At 50.3% G+C, this 20,972-nt stretch overlaps 1 protein-coding gene across 2 annotated transcripts in view; it reads right to left on the bottom strand.

Annotated features, from left to right (window-relative positions):
• LPIN1 (lipin 1) overlaps positions 1-20,972 on the bottom strand; it is an 86,513-nt gene that overhangs the window by 50,445 nt on the left and 15,096 nt on the right. Inside the window, exon 1 of one of the 2 annotated variants that reach the window (XM_072641771.1) lies at positions 18,868-18,992. The exons of the other annotated variant lie outside the window; for it this stretch is intronic. The gene's annotated coding sequence lies outside the window, so the exon portion shown is untranslated. Of the gene's footprint in view, positions 1-18,867; positions 18,993-20,972 lie in introns of those variants that run through there. 2 annotated transcript variants of the gene reach the window in all.

Raw genomic sequence — 20,972 nt, 5'->3', positions numbered from 1 at the left:
ATGACTGCCCCCCCCTCACCTATCCTCCAAGGCCTCCCCCATCAAGCCTCCCTGGATCTGTCCCATAAGCACTTTGGCCTCTTACAGGCACCTATCACACTGAGCCTTAAGTCAGAAACCACAGCTTAGGAGAGATGCTTAGCAGACAGAGTCCAGAGGAGGTAATGGGCTAAGAAAACCAGTTGAAAGAGCTGCTATATTGGAAACCACCCACCGGCTGTCAATTCAGAGGACCCAATTCAAATCGACCTGCATGACCCGCCCCCCCAATCCCCCTGACTTCCTTGGGCGGGCTTCTGTTTCCTCAACTATAAAAGGAGGGAGTCAGGGCAATAGCCCCTCAGGACCCAAATGCCACAGGGGAAGGAGAGAATACTTGGATAGGGGCAGGAGAGCTGCCTTAAAGTGAAGGAGGGGGCCTATCAAAAGGATGTGTCCTGCTGGGCTACAGGGGCAGACCCAGGAACAAAGGGGCCAACTGAGGCCGACAAGAAGAGGGGTCCCAAAGCGGCCAAGCTGCCTCAGGAGGTGCTGGGCTCCCCCTTCTCCAAGCAGAGGTCAGAAAGACACGTGTGGGGAACAGCGGAGAGGGGTTACGCCTTTTGGGTGGGGGTGGGACAGGATCCCAAAAGGCTGGGAGCCTCCTAGCCAGGCATCCATCCGGCCCTGCCCCACCCCACCCCACCTCAATCTGTCCTGCAAACCTGAATGAGCCACAGAAAAAGCCACCTCTCTAGAAACACTAGGTTTAGGAGAGAAACTTTGCATCCTGATGGTAGAGCAGTGGTCAGGTCCCTGGTCTCCTGATCCCGGCTGTCCAATGGCCTTGTGGGCAATCGGCTGGGCTCTTGGTCCTGCCCCATGAGTATCTCCTAAACCCTGAAAATGCCTCCTCCCGGGGTCCTCTTGATCCTTGGGTCATCAGTCTTCTTCCAATGGGCCCAAAATGACCCTGCCTGCCATCCCCTTTCCCAACCCTCCCTTTTAACTGTGGACAGGATGGAGCTGACAAGGCATCATTCACTATGTGTACTGGTTTCCAAATACATTTCTCATCCTTTCCTCTGCCCCAGGAATATCTCCAACAAGGAGCAAAAGACCAGCAACCCTCTGAGACCATTTCCCTCACCAAGAGGGTCCTTGGAGATTTGGCCAAATGGGCAGTACCCTACCTCTCATGCAGGACCCTAGGGGCTTCAGAGCCACTAAAGCTGGAGGGAGCCTCTGAGGGCTCATCCAACTGAGCAGGAGGGGACCGCAGGTCGTCTCATGGCCCACATTCGGCGCACGCCCCAAAATGATCTCGGCAGCAGAGTAGTCATGTTTGGGGATGGGGAACGCTCGGCAAGCTCTGGGTTTAAACTCTGCCTCCACCAGCCCTAACTAATTGTATCCCTGAGCTGCAGGCAGTTCCCTAAGATCTGATATGTTAAGACAGATCTGAGCATAAGCAAACATTGGGTCAGCAAAACTCTCCACCATGGGTGGGGAACCTGTGGCAGGCCTTGAGGCCACATGTGGCCCGGTAGGTCCCTGGGTGCGGCCTCCTGAGGGAGTCCAAGTTTTACAGAACAAATGTTTTTTGAAGGGGTATGTTCTGTGAAGTTTGGATTCAGTGGAAAGGCCACACCCAAGGACCTACAGGGCCACAGGTTCCCCACCCCTGGTTCACACCTTCTCTGTTCTGATGAGTTGCAATCTCCAGTAGTGAAAAGAGTTGCCATACCAGAAGTCTCCCCCCACCTCCCTGCCAATGCTGAATGCTAAAATCAAGCAAACGCCTACTCTGCACCAGGCACCCAGCTAAGTGCCAGGGATGCACAGGAAGGTGCACACACTCCTTCTCGTGGGGGAGGCCCACAGGGAGCTAACCAGGTACGACAAAAGAAATCTAGAAGGTAATCCTGCCTACCCTCTGCCTACCCCTTAGGGAGGGAGCTCACTGAACCCTGAAATACAGCTTGAATCTCAGGCATGCTCCCGCTGTGACCGCTAGGTGGTGCCCCAGTGCACAGAGGGCAGGGCCTGGAGTCGGAAAGACTCATTTCCCTGAGTTCAAATCCGACCTCAGGCACTTGCCTTGGGACCCTGGGCAAGTCACTCACGTCTGTTTGCCTGAGTTTCCTCATCTATAAAGTAAGTAGCAAAAGGAAATAGCAAACCACTCTAGGATCTTTGCCAAGAAAACCCCAAATGGGGTCACCTAGAGTCAGACACGCTTGAAATGACTGGAAAGCCCCCATTCAAAAATCTCTAATGGTTCCTCAATGGCTCGCTACACCACAATGTGGTCTCAATTTAGAGAGTGTTAGACCCACGGTCAAAAGAACTGGGTTCAAATCCCCATCACTGATACTTACTGGCTGAGCAACCACAAACTCTCTGGGCCTCCATTTCTCTCATTTTTAAAATAGCAATTCCTACTTCATAGGATTTGTGTGTCAAATAACACCCATTAAGGAGTTTGTAAATATGGAAGCCATCACGCTCTCCCACTGTCCAGCTCATAACGATTTATGGATACTGGAGAGAGTCCTGCGCCTGAGCCGTCCTGGCCGCGGCTGTGCAAAGTCACGCCATTTCTACACACCATCCCCCCACCCCCCCACCCCGGTCCCCAAAGCAGCTTTCTACACTCTCAGATTCTTCTACCCACCCCCTGAGAAAAAACTGATGATGGGCTCTGAGGGCAGATGGAAAAGGGGGATCTGTTTCACCTGATTCTATGAGTTTGTAATAGGAGTTTTGTTTTTAAGCTCTCAATTAGGGGGAAGGAGAAAAAAGAATTTGAACCTGAAAAAAAATTTAATGATTTTCTTTTTCTTAAAAGATTTTCAAACCAGGTAGCAGTCTGCATGAGCAGAGTATGTTTCCACACTGGGATTCTTCCCAGTGAATTTTCCTATTGCCTTTGAGGGCGCTAGCACCTTCCCAATGAAGCTTTTTTGCCAGCTCAATGTCAGATTTGATCCTTCATTCTCACCGTCCTCCCCCATATCCAAACAGTCTCTGGGTCTCACTGCTTTCTCCACAATCTCTCATACCCACATTTTTATCTCCACTCACACAGACACCACAGCCTTCACCATCTCTCCCCTGGATAGTAGGTTGGTCTCCCCCATCCACCCTCCCTATCCACCTTCCAAAGAAATGAGGTCCTTAAAGTGCTGTCACCCCATTCTGCCCCACTCCACAGTCCCATGAGATTGAAATTCCTCAGTCCGGCATTCAACGCTCTTCTTAACACTCACTGGCAAACACAGACACTAAGCTCACTGCTGATCAGCTCTCTACTTTTATCTAGGCTCTTCCCCCCATCTGTAAAATGGGAAGGTTTGGCCTCATAGGACAGAGCAAGATAAGACCAAATATGCGTGAGGTCCAGAAAGAAAAGGTCACATTAGAATTACAGGAGTAAGGACAAGCTGACCTTCATGGATCTAGGGATGGGAAAGAGCTCATGGCTCAGCAAGGTGCAGACAGAATTACCGAAGGGTAAAGGAGCCATTTTAATTATGTAAGATTTAAATATGTTGGTTTGTTTGTTTTTTACACTGGGCCTGGAGTCAGGAAGACTCATCTTTCTGAGTTCAAATCTGGCCTCACACACTTACTAGCCCTGTGACCACGGGCAAGTGACTTACTCCTGCTTGCCTCAGTTTCCTCACCTGTAAAATGAGTTGGAGGAGGAAATAGCAAATCCCTCCAGTATCTGCCAAGAAAACCGCAAAAGAGATACAACGGAAAACAACTGAGTAAAAGACAAATAGGATGAATAAAAAATTAACAGGAAAAGAAGTCACTGGGGATAGGAGGTGGAAATCTTTGCAGAAAGTTTTTTCTGACTAAATTCTCATATGCTAGATATATAAGGAATGGATTCAAATGCATGGATGAAATGCACATTTGAGAAATGTTCTGAGAACACCTGACAGTGGTCCATAGCCGAGCAAGCTGGGGCCCCCCAGCCACAGGAGAAGCAGCAGACTCGCTGAACTAGGGGCACAACTGATACCACAGGGCAAAGACACAGAGAAAAACAATTCTGAAAGATTCTAGAGCTCTGATCCGGCAAAGAAAAGCCTGAAGGTGAAGCGAGCGCCCACCTCGCCTCCTGACAGAGCATTTTCAGGAAGGACCAAGAGGCGGATCCGTTTTGTTGGGCTCCGCAGGCTTGGGAAGAACGTCTGAGCGTTAGAATTCCTGACCTTGTGGCTGGTGTCCCACTGGGGGGTGGGGGGAGTGGGAGGGCCAGATCATAAATTTAGGATGTCTTCCTTTTTTAAATGAGGAGATTCTTATGGCCTCAGAAGTCTCTTCATGCACCAGATCTATTGATCTTACAATCCTTAAACTATGGTGCCCCAGAATACTACAAAACCGTCACCTCCCTCATTCTAAAGACTAGACTTGGATTTAAGTGGTCTCATAGAATATTGGTTTCTCAGTTACCATCATATGGCTCTAATCCATATGGTGCTTGTGGTCCACTGAGACTCTTGGATCTTTTTTTTTTTTAAACAAATCCCCTGGATGTAAAATCTAAAATCTCAACTCTGAACAGGGATTCTTCCCACCTTCATCCCCAGCATCGTTAGCAGGTTCACATCAAGGGGACAAGAAGCTCCCCAGGAATGGAGCTCCACATCAGTGGCCAGCAGGCCCATTGCAGAGCAGGTTTCACTAGGATGCAGGGAGGGTGGCAGCACCAAGAACAAGATCTACATCTGCCCGGCTTGCCTTTATACACACCACAACTGGATAAATGGAAGCCACAAATGAGCATGTCCCAGGATTAATTATTGAAATAAAAATCATTACACAGAAATAAATAAATGATAAGTGCTAATGGTTTTTCACCAAAGCACTTTGCTGACATCAGCCGGGGTTGCAAGGAGACACCACAGAAGGAGCAGGGCTGGCCAAGACGTGGTTGGACACCAAGAAGGAAGGGCCTTAGTACTCTCAGGAGAAAAATGTCAGCGACAAAACAAAGCCCTTCAGATTCCAGTAGAACAACTTTGGGACATGTTAGTCCATTCACTGTTTGCTAAGTGACTCCTGGATCAGGTGATCTTAATCCCCAAAGTAGGCAGCCAGAAGGCAGTGGCTGTGCCCTGGCTGCCTTGAGCCTTCAGAGGCCATCTCAAGTTGGCCACTGCCATCTGGTAGGGTCTTGAATAGAAAGAAGCCTGGAAAAGGAAGTGAGGAGATCTGGGTTCGAGAACTGGACACTGCCTTCAACTCCTTGTCAGTTCTCCTCTCCAGAGCACAATTTCCTTATCTGTAAAATGAGGTTATTAGAACAAAGCATCCCTAGAGTCCCTCCCAGCTGGGACATTCTAAGTTCTAAGTTCCCTCCCTCTAACTTAATTCCATTTTCTCTGAGGTCCCTCCTTCCAGAACACTGCACCTTGTGTTCTAGGTTCTAAGGTATCTTCCATCTCTATGGTGTAAGGTCCCTCTAAACTCTAACATTCTGTTCTAAGTTCTAAGAGTCCTTCCAGCTCTGAGACGCTATGGAATTGCTGGCATCTCTAAGTTCTACAACTCTTTTTTTTTTTTTATTTTGTAATGTTTAACAATCACTGCCATACAATTGTGATTTTATCCTCCCCACCTACCCCCCACTCCCCCCCTCCCTCCCCACGACTGCATACAATTCTGTATAGATTCTACATATACTTTCCTATTGAGTATATTTTCACTATAGTCATGCTATGTAGTCAGACTAAGATAAATGAAAGAAATCGTATAACAAATCAGAACATGATACACAAATACATACACATACACAAACATGATCTGCTACAATATGTGAGTGACTTCCATATTTCTCTCTCTGAGTGTGGCAGGCATTTTGCCTTGAGATCCTCCATTGGGATTTTTTTTTTTTTTTGGTAAGAAGTTCTTGTGTTATTACAAAAATCTAAGTCTACCAGAAAAAACTCTCACACACTGTGGTTGTTGCTGTGCATAAAGTTCTCCTGGTTAAATTCTACAACTCTTCAGAAAGGTGAGCCAGACTCCCCTGGTCTCCCCTAATCCCCCCAATTCCATGCCACACATTTGAAACAAAACCTGAAACACAGGGCCTCAAGGAGCATGGCTTGGCCTTTTAGGGGTGATTCCCCACCAGGGATCTGTAACCAAAGGTGTGTTTGGTAACTGTTTAATACCCAGCTCTGGGGGGGAGGGGAGAGGATGGGCCAATTCTACCATAGTCTTTAGTTTCATCTGGGTGACTAAATTTTCTCCATCAGTTTCTTAAGTCCAGACAATCAAGAAAATAGTAATTCAAGCCCTGGTTGGAGTTTGGCGATCCTTTCCAAGGTGCTGAAAATTTAACAATCTGTTCAGCTGGCTCCAGCACGTTCCTCCAGGATCTGTCCAAAGCCCCATGAGGAGAACCCACCTCAGCTCCACTGAAGAAGGAAGAACCCCTCAGCATCTCACTGTGGTCTGACTTCTGGAATAGCACACGTTTGCTTCAACGGCTCTCCATGTCTCCAGAACACTGGGTTTTCAGAGAGAACTGCCTCAGTAGCAAAGGCGTCTGACTGCAGACACCAGAACAAATCCTAACCTTAATTATAACAGCATTTTTACAGATCATAAAAGGTAGGCAAGGTGCCTCATCACATCTGACCCTCACAACAACCCTGAGAAGCAAGTGCTATCATTATACCCATTTTACAGATGAGATCATTAAGGCAAAAAGAGAATAATATGCCCAAGGTCATACAGCTGAGAGTGTCTGGGGTAGGATTTGAACGGGGTCCTTCTGACTCCAAGTCAAGCATTGTAGCCGATAGTGCTGGAAAAATGATTTAATTATACTAAGACCAAAGCCTCCTACAGTTCAGTAGCTAAAGCATCCACCAACATTTATTCAGTACCTACCCAGTAGGATGTGTGAGGCACTGAGGAACACAGAATAAAACAACTGCCAGGGAGCTTACACTGCTGGGAGTGTCATTAATTGCCATGGTCCAAAACAAATTCACAATGTTTTGGCCAATCTGGGGAAAAGCACCATCCCTAGGAATGTGGCTGGTCTGCAGACAGCAGACTCACTACCTCCCCTGCAGCCCTGACTGCCAGCGCTTCGGCCATTGGGACCTTCCAGACACTGCCCAGCCCTAGCAGAGCCCTCCTGAGCCTGAGCGGCTCCTGAGCCGGGGGCACCTGGGGACAGTGGAGAAGAACATCTGCAGTTTCATCCATCAGGCAGAGCAGACCAAGCCTGTGGTTGGGTTTCCCCTCCATCACTGTGGCATCAATAATAGATGGCAATTGACTCTAATAGCCTGGATCATTACAAACAGGGTGATGGGACTCTAGCCCAGCCCAGGGTCATCCAAGGCACACACAGAGAGAGAACAAAAGTAACTCAGACGTTCCAGAAGCACTGATTAAGCACCTACTATATGCGAAATACTATGGCCCCAGCTCTCAGGGAGTTTACTCTCTACAAGGGAGACACTAGCCAATATAGATAAGTAAAAATAAATACAGAGAGAGACAGAGACAGAGACAAAGACAGAGACAGACAGAGACAGAGACAGAGCACTCATAAAGTGCAGGGGCCAAGACAGATGGACTTCCCTTAGCAGCCGGGGCTACACCAGCTCCCAAAGAGAGCAGGCAAGGAGACATTCAGACCTCTGGGGCAAAGATGCTACCCATGTGTGATGCTACTGTCACTACTCTGATTTGGTGGTGAAGGAAAAGGGCTTCAGCAGCCTTCAAGATCAAGTCACTGACCTATCCAACAACCTCGGGAGGTAAGTACTGCCATTATATCCATTTGGCAGTTGAGGACACTAAGGCAAGCAGCGGTTAAGTGGCTTGTCTAGGACCTCACAGTCAGTAATTGTCTGAGGAATGTGAACTCAGTGAGGGCTTCCTTCACCAGGTCTGGTACCCCTTCCATCACACCATGTAGCTGTCTTGGATGCATGCCCTGCTCCTCCCAGTGTGGCATGGTATCAGGCAAGAGGCCATGGTGGCCAGGAGGTAGCAAGAGGCCCTGGCGTGGGGGTCATGGTGTAGGGGAAAGCATTATCCCCATTTTGCAGCTGAGGAAAGTGAGCCTTGGAGAGAAAAATGACTAGTCCAGGGTCACAAGGTTAACACAGAAAAGTAGGGACTTAAAAGTCCATTGACCCAGAAGTCACTGGGCCCACCCTGGCCTCGGGGAGAGGCAACAAGCAACACCTGAGGGCAATGGGCAGGATCCTCCAGGGGTCTGCTAAAAGTCAGTGGTTAGAGTTAGGGTTACTAGGTGGTGCAGTGGATAGAGCACCAGTACAGGAGTCAGGAGGATTGAGTTCAAATCTCACCTCAGACACTTGATACTCACTAGCTATGTGACCTTGGGCAAGTCACTTAACCTCAACTGCCTCATCCTGGGTCATCTCCAGTCATCCAGATGAATATCTGGTCACTGGATTCAGATGGCTTTGGAGGAGAAGTGAGACTGGTGACCTGCACAGCCCTCCCTCACTCAAAACAAAGTCAAGTGCGAGTCATGCCATCACTTCTCTGATGGCATGATCTTCTTCAACAAGGAAAAACACACAAAAGTGGGTGGTCAGAGCAGAAGTCTGCCCTCCCCCTCCTCCCTCAATCCCTAAGGCTCAGCCTAAAGGCTTCTAAAGTTCAAGGGCTCAAAAAGCATTTTAAGAGTTTCCAAAGTAGGTTCTCATGCATATTCAGGCCTTTAGTGAAGAGAGACACCTAAGCTTTTCAGGAAATGAAGAAGGGGAAAGCCTGTTCTCACTTACTTCACTCCCTCCTGCCTAGGGCCATCTGGGTCAGACCCCTAAATGCTTCAGTCTAAGGAACTCTCCACATGAAAACTCCCTCCACCCGCTAAAATTAGGGAGTCTTTTTGAATGGTCATTGCCTGGGGACCCTGAGAAGCTGAGTCATTAGTCAACAATTGCACAGCCAGTAGGTGTCAGAGCGAGGGTCTGAACACCATCTGATTCTCAGGCTAGCCTTCCAGATCTAGGCTGATCAGAGCCTGAGAAGTTAGGTCACATCCCAAACTCTTCCCACCACAGCCTACAGTACAGGGGCTTTGTTCCCATGACTACCCTCATCCCCTTCAGCAACCCCAAGGGTGAACCCCACTGGGCTCTCAGAGGCCACCTGGCTGGGGGCCCTCTGGGAGGCTTGAACCTAACAGGACTCGGAGAGCCAACACAAGAAGAAATGCCCAGGTCCTGTTCCCTTGCCCAAGCATTCCACACCCCAAACCCTCCCTTTTTCTGTCAAGGGTACCACCATCTCCCAGTCACCCAGACCCAAAACCTCTACGTTACCCTCGACTCTTTACTGGGTCTTATCCCATTTATCTGACCTGTTCCCAAACCCTATCGTTTCTATCTCCCCAACATCTCTCCCATATGCCCCCTTCTCTCCTCCTCCACCTCCTTGGTCTTCCTGATGCCAAGCTCAATGCCCTACCCACTGCCCCACACTGCCTCCCTCACCGAAGGCACACTCTAAAACCTGGCTCTGGTCTGGAGGAAGTCACAGAACACAATAATAGGTTTTTCCTGAAACAAGTCGAACAAGGAGGGGCTTGTCACTCTCCTCATGACCACGCGGGCCTAGAACACGCAGAAATCTCTCTTAGCTGAGCAGCTCTAGGACCCTCACTGGTTGAGAGATGAAGCTGTGAGCCTAGGACCATGCAAGGTCATCCAGGAATGGGCAGGATTTTCACCCCTGCCACCATACTTGACCCTCAGAGATGAAGCAGCTTGAAGACAGGAGTAACCTTTGGGGGACCGGGGTCTTTTCATTCAACCCCTGTCTCCTCACTGGTCAGAGGAAACAACCCAAGATACAGTAGCCCATCCATGCAGATAGGCCAAGACGTGACCACTAAAAATGAGTAAACTCCACTGGCTTCTGCTTTGCCATCTTCTGTCCAACAAGACCAAGTCAGACAAAACAGGTCAAGAACCAGCCTTCTGGCTGGGTTGACCAGGGTTCAAACCCTGCCTTCGGTGCATCCTGGCTGTGAGACCCTGGGCAAGTCACCTAACCCATGTTCTAGATCCAGACGCCCAGCGTCTTGCACATGATGCTTCTCCCAAATCAAAGAAAGAACCCAAACTATTTCCATTTCTGTGCCTAACGGTCCCCAGGGAGTTGAGCAGGTGCAGGACGCTGGTGCAGGACGCTGGTGCCCAACCGATTGAAAACGTTCAGACATTGGGAAAAAGGGAAAGAACACAGTGGTTACTCTTTGGTCACCTTAAGTTTGCAAAGCACCAACACAAAGGCAAGCATGTGATCTAAGAGAGAGGGAGCCTGACTGGAGGGTCAGGAGGCCTGGGTTCAAATCCAGCCTCGGATACTTACTGTGTGACCCTAAGCACACTGCTCCACTCCTCTGACTCAGTTTCCTCAGCTGTGAAGTAGAGACAACAGCAGAACCCACCACAGTGCCTGGCACACAGTACGTACTTCATGCCTGCTGATTAAGCTAAAATACTATGTGCAAAGCACCTGAAATGGGACCGACTGAAACCAACTCAACACAAAAAGGCGAATGTTAGCTCCTCACATTGAATGCCAGTCTGGACTAGCCGGTAGCAAGTCTACCTCAGAGTCAGGAAGCCCTGGGTTCATATCCCATCTCTAGTATATACTGACCCGGTGACCCTGAGACAAATCACTTAAGTCATGGCAGCTCCCTAAAAGCCAAAGTGCTGATCTGCACTGGCAGAAGAAGGTTCCCCACCTGGAGTTCCCAACAGCAATGAGACATAAAATCACTGACTATTACCACATCTCATTCTATTCTCCGCACACTCTAAGAGGCAGGAATTCTGCTGTGGAGGGAAGGGAGCCTGCCATGAGCCCTGGCTAACCTCACACCCCTAGCAGGGGTCACAGCTGAGAAAAAGGAGAGTCCTCATGCCGTAGGGATGGGACAAGGGGTGACCAGGACACAATAGGAAGAGGGTCAGACCTGGAATCTGAGGACCCAGGTTTGAATCCCGGTGCTATTCCTAACTGGGGAACCATGCAAGGCACTTGACCCCTTGAGACCTCAGTTTCCTTCTCTGTAAAATGAGAATTGATAGCCTCTAAAAAGCCTCCAGCTCTGCATCTATGAGCCTGTCATCCACCCTGTGGCCCTGGGCCTCAGCTCTGTACAGACAAACTGCCCACTGACTGAATCCCCTCTATCTACAGCACTTCTAGGTCCTCACCAGACTGGTGCAGGTTGATGGCTGGGCAGCACCCAGCTGTTCTCAGAATCCCAAATGAGGAAGCTACCAGTGCCCCAGGCTAAGATCCTGAAATGGCAAGATTGAGTGCCCATGTTACCCCTTGTGAGGACAGAATTGTCAGGGGTTAGAATTGGGGCACTGGTCCCTCTGAGAAAGGAGATGGGTTAGGAGGAAATGGGGGGAGGAAGTCTTGTCTGGCAATATCTTGAGGTCAAGCCTTGGCCAGGGCCCACTTTGAGCCAGAGGCCCTACCCTGGCTCCTCAGTGCTCAGGACTTCCCTTGAAGATGACCTCCTATCTACTCCTCCCCTGCCCTCCTCCCTTCCTCTCTGTCTGTGTCTCTCTTTGACTTTCTCTCTCTTTCTCCTTCCCCCCTCACTTGGTATCTCTGTCTGTTTTTCTCTTTTCTCTGTCTTTGTCTCTCTATCTCTCTATCTCATTATACATACAAGTATATACATATATTTTGGGAGGCAGCTAGGTGGCTCAGTGGACAGAGTTAGAAAAACTCCTCTTCCTCAGTTCCAGCCTGGCCTCAGATACACACTAGCTGTGTGACCCTGGTCAAGTCACTTCACTCTGTTTGCCTCAGTTACCTCATTTGGAAAATGAGCTGGAGGAAACAGCAGACCACTCCAGGATCTTTGCCAGGAAAACTCCAAATGGGGTCACAGAGCATTGGACATGACAGAAATGACTGAACCACAACAAAAATCTTTTGGATGTCCATGGTTATTAGCACTCTGTCTGCCCCATTAGACTGTACACTCCTTGCCCTTCCTTGTTTCCCCAGAGCTGATACAGCATCCAACACATCGTAGAAACCTAACATGTGTTTGTTGACTGACTGCCTGACTCTGAGAAGATCCTGGAACTGTGCAGGGTGAGTTTTCAGAGGAACCATTCAGAAGCGACAGATTCCCAGGAGCTTTAGACAGTCTCCAGTTGCTCCCACACAGACAATCTGGCTCTGGGCCTGAGGCCAGCAACCACAGGCCCACCTTCTGGACCTATACAACACAGGGGATAATGACAGGCCCAAAGCTGGACTCCCCCTGGGCTCCCCAGGCTTCACTCCTGGGCCCCTGAAGACCAGGGCTAATGGGGCTGGGAGTCAGGAAGCTTGGCGGCCTGTCTTGACTGGCCTGGTGACCTGGGAACAATCGTTTCACTTGTGTGGGCATGCGCTTGTTCAGGAGTTTGGGTTTACTGGTCTGTCCTTTGCTGAAGGTCCCAATTCCTCTCCTTTGTTATCCTGCCAGACAATCCAGCTAAAAACCCTGACCTGTGAATGGGCTATACCTGAAACCATGTGCTACCAATGCCCAGACAACAGCCACCGTATGGCTGCTGTGGCTGAGTTCTTGTTAAGTTGTATTTGATTCTCCAGGACTCCATCTGGGGTTTTCCTGGCAAAGATACTGGATGGTTTGCTATTTCCTTCTCCATCTCACTTTACAGATGAGGAAACTGAGGCAAATAGGGTGAAGTGACTTGCCCAGGGTCACATATATAGTAAGTGTCTGAGGTGAGATTTGAACTCAGGTCTTCCTGACTCCAAGCCCGGTGCTCTATCCACTGTGCCACTTAGCTGCCCCCGAAAGTATGCCAATGGGCACCTCATGAATAAAATAAAATTTGGAATAAAATATAGAAGGGAACCGTGGGATGTCAAAGTTAAACAAGGCCTTAGAGCAAGGAAGTCAAGGCAGTGAGCATTTATTAAATGCTAACTGTGTACCAGCCACTAATGTCTGTGCTAGGAGAGATGGGAGAACACAGAATCCAGCATGGTTCAGCTAGGAGGGTCCTTAGAACTTAGAACATGGAATGTCAAAGCAAGGAGGCACCTTGGAACAGAGAACACGAAATGTCAAGAGCTGGGAAGGAGCTTCCACTGCAGAATTCAGAACCAGAGAATGCCAGATGGAGAACAGCAATTAACCCTGTGTCTGGCATACAGCAGAGCTTAATAAATGCCTACTGAATGACAGAAAAGACCCCAGAACTTCCAGAAATGGAAGGAGCATGAGCGCAGATACCAGATTTGAGAGTAACACTCTGACACACTGTCAGAGCTGGGAAGGATCTTAGTACAGGGAATGTTCGAGTTCAGAAGAACCTTAGAATATAGAATGTTATAGCTGGAGAAAAAGAAAAGAGCTTAGAAAAACAGCATTTTGGAGCTAAATGGAACTTAAAGCAGAGAATCCCAGAAATAGGAGGGACCACTGAATACTGGATAGGGTGTTAGAGCTGGGAGAGGACTTAGAACACAGTACGAGCCAAGGGAACCTAGAATGTCAGAACTGGGAGAGACTGGGGTAGAGGGGGACCCTAGAACATAAAACACACTGTCGGACCTGGCAGGGTCCTTGGAACAGAGACCAGTGAAGACATAGCCATGAAGACCCCAGCCACTCCAGCCAGTGGTGACAAAAATCTAAAGCACAGCTTTCTCCAGCATCATCGGCTATCAAACCTCATCATTTCTGGACTGAACTTTTAGCAACATCAAACCTGAGGTTTGGCGCAAAAATCTCAGTCCAAAGTATTCAGCAAACTGGAGAGAGCAACCTTAGAATCTTCATTGCTCAGATAAAAATGCAATGTGGGGTGAGGGAATACACATTTATATAGCACCCTACATGCCAGACGCTCTGTTATATCATGCAACCTAAGTCTAGGTTTGCACACCTGGAAAATGGGGACAATCACAACGTTCACCTCTTGTGGGGATCAAAGGAGAGACACAGTGGCACCTGCCCACCGGGTCAGCACTGGCCACATTAGGTTTCCAGCAGAGCAGAGGAGCACCGGGCAATGGCAGAAGGGATCCAGTGATCTGACCAATGCTAGGGACAGACCTCAGAGCTGACCGCAGGGCCACAGGGCCAAAGGGCTCCTCACCTGGCAGGTTAGGGGGAGCTCTGACGGAGGACCCCATGCCAGCAGACATGTCCTAGCCATCTACAAAGCGCATGGCATTCGTAACCCTCCCAAGAGATGGCAGTGCCCAGCATGATAATCCCCATCCAACAGATGAGCAAACTGAAGTTCAGAGAGGACCCAAGCTCCATTTCTGCAGAGCTCTAAGTGGAGAGCGAAGCCAGGTTGGAGTCCAGATAATGGCTCACAGACAGAGCTGCAGCTGGAAGGCACGGCAGCAGCCAGTCACCCCGAGCTCCTCATTTCACACAAAGGAAACATGAAGTTGGTCCCCAAGATTTCAGTGTCAACAAAGCATGGCAAATCCCAGGCTCCAAGAGGCAGAGACTTAGAGCCAGAAGGAACCTCCCAGACCACTGAGGCCAAACCCGTCTCTTTACAGAGGAGCACCCTTTAACCCAAGAAGCTCCCAGCACCTAGATGTCCAGGGCAGGACCCCAGGGGCTCTTCTGTCCAGGACCAGGGCATGGAATACAGGAGGGTGCGTAATCAATGCTGGCTAATTCATTGATGAGCAGGAAGGGAGCTCAGGCCTCCCTCCCAATCCTCAAGTCAGTGCCCCCTCTTTCCCCATCAGCTACCTCTTCCAAGTACAGGTACCCCACACTGGTGGAATGACACAGTATATCCAGGGTGGGTTGGACTGTGCATCCCACCACCTCCTGAGGCTTCCTCCAATGCCCCAAAGTCCCCAGAGGGCAAAGGCTGGTCCTCCAACTGCATGCTCCTGACTGTGTTCCTGACCAAGGAGGAACAGTTCATGGGCTCTCTCCCTGGAGATGCTGCAGATCAGGGGTCAACTCTCTCTACCCAAAAAGCCAACGTTCTGAGCAGGCAGTTATCAAAACAGACTGCCAAATCACATCTCACTGTGAACCTCTCCAGCCCAGGAGGGGATTCCACAGGAACCCCTGCAACCCCAAAAAGTCATTTGCTGGGAGGCAGCCCACAGAGATGGCAAAGGCAAAACACAGCTCCTGCCCTCAAAGAGCCTCAAAGTGCAGTGAAGGGACTGGATTCCAAAAGAATTAAGATACAGTATTATATGGTAAGTACCCAAGAGAAATCACATAGCATACATCTGCATAGTTAAGGTTTGCAAAGCACTGTACAGACAGATATAGGTATAGATATGGCAATAGATGATAGATAGACAGATGGACAGATGGATGGGCAGATGGATGGATGGATGAATGTAAGGATGGATGGATGGATTATAGACAGACAGATAAATAGATAGAATCTCATTTGATCCTTAAGCTACGCTGAGAGGTAGCTGTTGTTATTACTTCATTTTAGAGATGAAAAAACTGAGGCACAGTAAGAGAGGGTAAGTGACTTGCCCTGGGTCATACAGCTGCTAAGTGTCTAAGGAAGGACTGGAACGCAGGTCTTCCTGGCCCCAAGTCCAGATTCTTCCCCACTGTGCCACCCACTGGACAAGAGATGTGCAAACAAAATCCTGTAACATCCACCACCACCACCACTATAGTAGTGGTAGTGATGGTAGAGAGATCTGAACCTCAGGTCTCTGCAGGCTCCAAGCCCAGTCCATATGAAGCATGAGATAAAATCTAAGACCTCGAGAGAAAGGAGGAGAGCTGGCAGTGTCTGAGCAGTGGCAGGAGATGGGCTCCAGGGAGGGTCTTCCAGGCCTCAGGGACCTCCCCAAACCCCCTCAGGAAGTCCTTGGTTTCTCTGTCTGGAGAGCAGAAGCCTTTGGGGCAGATGTTCATTCTCATGTCCCTGCTGTGATGGCGGAAGCTGAGGTCCAAACCGGCTCTACCACAAGCCTGAGCTTCCTGAGAGAAAGCAGAACTGTTCCCCTCGCCTCTAATATTGGGGCCTCCCTGGCAGCCTCCTGTAGGCACATTGGCCCAGCCTGGCCAGGCACATTAGCTTGAGGGCAAGTCAAGGGCAAGGGCAGGCACCCCTCAGTGGGAGCCGTGCATCAGTGGGAGCCATGCATCAGTGGCGGGTCCACTTTGGATTCTGATGGCTGCCCAGGCTCTCCCTCTTGTACAGTAGCCTTTATGTCCTGGAGCAGCTGGAGGGGGCCTCCTGCCCTCTATGCCCAGGCCTGCCCTCAAACTTCAGCATCTCCAAGCCATCTGGCCTTGACCCTGCCTCCGCAGCACCCACCCCAAGCAGGCAGCACCCTGAATCCTCCCTAGCCCCAGCCCTTCCATCATATCCTCCTGCCATGCTCCCCCCCCATCATGTCTCAGTAACTTCAGTCTGTCCTCTCCTTACCACCCACTTCTGAGGCATGCAACTACTCCTCTGTGATCTACTAAAATAATCCTTAAAAGCATTCGGTGAAGCCCTCCCTATGCATCAGTTTGTTACCCTCACAACAACCCAATGGGGTAGGCATCTGAGATGTGTTACCCCAGTTTTACAGGCAAGGAAACGGAAGCTTTGTCCCTGTTCACACAGTTGGAAAGTGGCAGAATTATAACACAGGTCTCTCCTAACGCTAAGCTCCATGTTTAATCCACTGATGGTGGAACTTTGTCTCTGAGAAAAGAGATTCAAAGAAATTCACCCAATTAGAGCAGAGAGGGCTGGGGACAAGAGCAGTGGTTTCACTGGCACAGGGCCCTCCCAGGAGAGCAGACTCCCTCCACCAGTGCAGGTTCCCTGGGGTGCACAGAGGTTGTTTAGGGTCACACAGTGTGTGTCCAAGGAGAGGCTCTCAGATCACCACTCTACCCCTTGCCCAGGGCAATCACATTCTCAGTATTCAGAACATCCAGTGAGGAGGGTTGATAGGACATGTGGTCTCTACCCTCATGGGGCTTACAGTAGAGGAAGGAGATGAAAGAGAATCACATTACACAAAAGCACAGGCCCCTAAAACAGGTACTCTGAATATTTCTGAACTGCTAACTAAATTAGTAATAAGTATTTCTAAGGATGGCAATGTGTCCCAGCAACACACTTCCATCTGAATACCACCAAGAGAGGAGAACCAGAAGAAAACGCAGTGATAATCAAGAAAAGCCTGGGTTCCAGCTTTCCCTCTGACACATACCAGCCGTGCAGGTCATGCCAGGCTAACTCCCTGAGCCCAAGCACCTCTCCAAAACAAGGAGTTACTGGACGGGTGGTGATCTGCCTCTGCAAAGGAAGGTTCCATGTTGGAATTTCCCAGTCAGATAAAATCATACCAATAATACTATGTGCCACAGATGGTGCATGACAAATATCATGTCATTTGATGCTGACAACAACCCCCAGAGGTAGGTGGAATTGTTATCCCCATTGCACAGATGTACACAGTGGTACACAGTGGTTAAGTGACTTGTCTAAGGTAAGTGTCAGCAGTAGCATTTTCCCTAAGGCCCGGCACTATCCACTGCACCACCTAAAATAATTCTAACATCAAAAATGAGAAGGCCCTGTATAAAGCAAAACATGGGTCTGAGTCCTGTCCCCTTATGGAATGAAGTCACAGGGCCAATGTTTTATGATTTAAAGTCAAGATAGAAACGGGAAAGAAACTAAATGTGCCTGCTCCCCGCCACTATCTGTGCTGGCCAAGATGATCCGTGGTAGAGAAGGGGCCCATCTACATTGGTGGGGAGAGCTTCCTCACTAGGAAATCACCTGTCCATCTAAGAACAGGAGGGTGCTTTTCATTCAAAACCCCACTTCATATTAAATGGACATTAAATGGTACACGCTCTCCCCACGCCTCAGCCAACCTGAACTCTCCTCTCCTTGGCTTCCCTTCTGTTCCTCCATCTGGACTCGGAGGGGATGGGGGCAGATCGCCAAGGTCCAGTCTACCCCCTGGGACTCTCCGATGAATTCTGCCTGGACCCAGACTACACTACAGACATACCTAAGGCACCTTCAGTACGGAACTGAAGCTCCTCTCTGATCTGACCAGCCAGTAGAACTGCAACTGCGGGGAAGGACGAGTCGGGGAGCTCAGCTCATTACCCAAAACAGGAGCCAGGAGCCCTGGGCAGGCTCTCTCCTTCCCAAAGCGTCACTTTAGAAAGCAGACAACTCTCAGCCAAGGGGAAAGCCCATCCAAACCCCCCAAACCAAGTCAGCCTCCCATTCAGCTCTGAGGTGAGGCTCCCAGCCACTCCCCTGCCCCGGGAAAACATTCTCTAGGGAAGGAAAGATGAAGTGCCAAGGAGGTAGTAGTGACAAGGAGGGGGCGCCTCACAAGTGGGCTCCAAGGCCGCTGGGACAGAACCCAGCTGGTCCTGGGCAGCCCTCTGCCTGACCCAGAGTGGGGCAGGAAAAATGGTCCAGGCCCTGCAGGGGAGTGCCCCCCGCCACACACACATACACACACATACACACTCTCCTCACTATCACAGTGACACCCCCGACAGTCACAGTCAGACAACTCTCGGGGGCCCCCCGGGGCTAGCAGCTCCTGGGGCACCCCTCCCTCCTCCCTCCCAGCCTTTGTCTTCTCTCCCGCTCCTCGTTCTCAATCTCTCCATCCCCCGGTCCTCTCCTCCTCCAGCTCACGCGCATCCTCCTCCTCGCGTCTCCGCCGGCCCCCTGCTGTGCCCCCGCTGTGCCCCCGCTGTCCCCCAGCTCTGCCACCCTCGGTTGCACGCGCACACAAGCACCCCGGGCCCCTCCCCCGCTCCCAGGCCGTACCCAGTCAAGGCCAAGGCCATACCTGCGAGTTGGGGCGCCAGGACCCCCCAAGGCTTTTCCGGGGAAGAAGGAAGCGTACCTCCCAGGCCGCAGCCCGGGCCGGCGGTGTAGCCTTTGTATGCAAACAGAGTCGGACCAAGCTGGTCAATTCCGCGGCTCGGCCCCGCCTGCCCAGAGGTGGAGCCCAGATGTGCGTGGGGAGGCGGCAGGGGGGAGCGCGACGGCGTGGCCACGGGCGTGGACAGCGGGCGTCTACGGGCTTCGGAACGACCACGTTTAGCTTTAAAGATGTCACTTAGGCGGTCGGAGATGGATAATGTATGTGTGTATATGAGATAGATAGATAGATAGATAGATAGATAGATAGATAGATAGATAGATAGATAGATAGATAGATAGATAGATAGATAGATAGATAGATAGATGATAGAGAGATAGAGAGATAGAGAGACAGATGAGAGAGAGATGATAGATAGAGAGAGAGAAGATAGAGAGATAGAGAGATAGATGAGAGAGAGATGATAGAGAGAGAGAAGATAGAGAGAGAGAGAGAGAGAGAGATGATAGAGAGATAGAGAGATAGATGAGAGAGAGAGAGAGATGATAGATAGATAGATGATAGAGAGATAGAGAGATAGATGAGAGAGAGAGATGATAGATAGATAGATAGATATACACATATATACAGACACGTGTACATATATAAAGATTTAAAGGCTTAGCGCCGCGCTGAGACTAAGACACCTACTGTAGGTGTGTGTATGTGTGTGTACATATACATATACATATACATATATACACACACACAGACCCAGACATATACAATGTGTATATTTTATGTTTCATATTTTATGTCTACGTGAAGCGTGCTATTTGTCATACAGTTTAGCTTTATGTTTATAACTTAAATGATCAAATAGGTTTGTATCTTTTAAACTTTAAAGGTTTAAGAATTTCACTTAGATACACTGTATACGTGTGTGTACACATTTATAAATAAGGGTGCCTACAATGTACGCCCGTGTAGACACGTCAGTAATACGCGTGTATGTATCTGTGTGTGCAGGTACCCCCACGCACATGCACATATATGGGAGTGGGTCCTGCCTGTCCGGTGGGTCGCGCGTGGACGTCGGACAGGCCCGAAGAGGGAGGCCCGTGTACTGGGGACCTGGGTTCCAAGCTTTCTACGGACCTTAGGCGCTCCGGAATGGGGCTGGGGATGCAGAGATGCCGGGGAAGGCCATCCCTGTCCTCGAGGACCCACTACGGAGGCCAAAGTGAGGTGGACTGAACCTCGGTGGGCTTTGGGATTTCTGGGCTCCCTTTCCTTTCTGAAGCGCAGAGGGGAAGGAGCCCCTGGGTTCGAATCCTGCACAAGTCACCCTAAGCCTCAGTTTCCCCTGCTGTAAAATGAGGGGTTGGGTTGAACGGTCCCTGAGAATCCTCCCAGCCCCGAGTCTATAATGTAGTTGGGAGGGATTCTGGTGAAGGGAAAGAACCCAACCCAGGTCTGGGGGAGTCCTGGGTTCCAGTCTCGACTCTGCCCCTCCCCCGTCCCAAGTCCCCTGTCCACCTGCTTTTCCTCCCCAGTCAAACTAGGGGTTGGGCTGGGGAGGGTCTCGGGGCGCCCCTTCGCCAGCTCTGGCTTGGCCGTCCTACGGCCCGGCTCTAGAAAACTTTTCTCTGGGCTCCCAGGGCTCCGCGGTGACCAGTCGGAATAAGAAGTCTGACATGTCCCTGGATGCCCCGAATGCGAGGCTGCGTCCGTCTGACATCCCCCTCCGAGGGCCCCGCAGAAAGGTCTGGGCTCATGCCTGGTGACTAGTGATGACTCAGCCCCTGGAGGAGGAGAGCTGAGGTGATCCGCTCAGCCAATCAGAAGGCGGCGCTCGGAGCAGGCCAGCTACCCGGGCTGCAGCGGGAGAGACTAACCTCTCCTGGGCTAGGCTGGGAGAGGCCGAGGCCGGGGAGGAGAGGAGGAAGGATGAAGGGAAAGGGGAGATAAGGGATGGGGAGGGGAAGGGCATGTGGAGAGAGAAGGGGATGGATGGAAGTGGGAGGGAGGGGCACAGGAATAGGGAGGGAGAGAAGGGATATGGAGAGGGGGAAAATATAAAGGGAGAG

This window comes from Notamacropus eugenii, chromosome 1 (assembly GCF_028372415.1).
Source record: "Notamacropus eugenii isolate mMacEug1 chromosome 1, mMacEug1.pri_v2, whole genome shotgun sequence".
Taxonomy (NCBI): domain Eukaryota; kingdom Metazoa; phylum Chordata; class Mammalia; order Diprotodontia; family Macropodidae; genus Notamacropus; species Notamacropus eugenii.
Note: the sequence above shows the minus strand (reverse complement) of the source record. Positions and strands in the feature narration are given on the sequence as shown.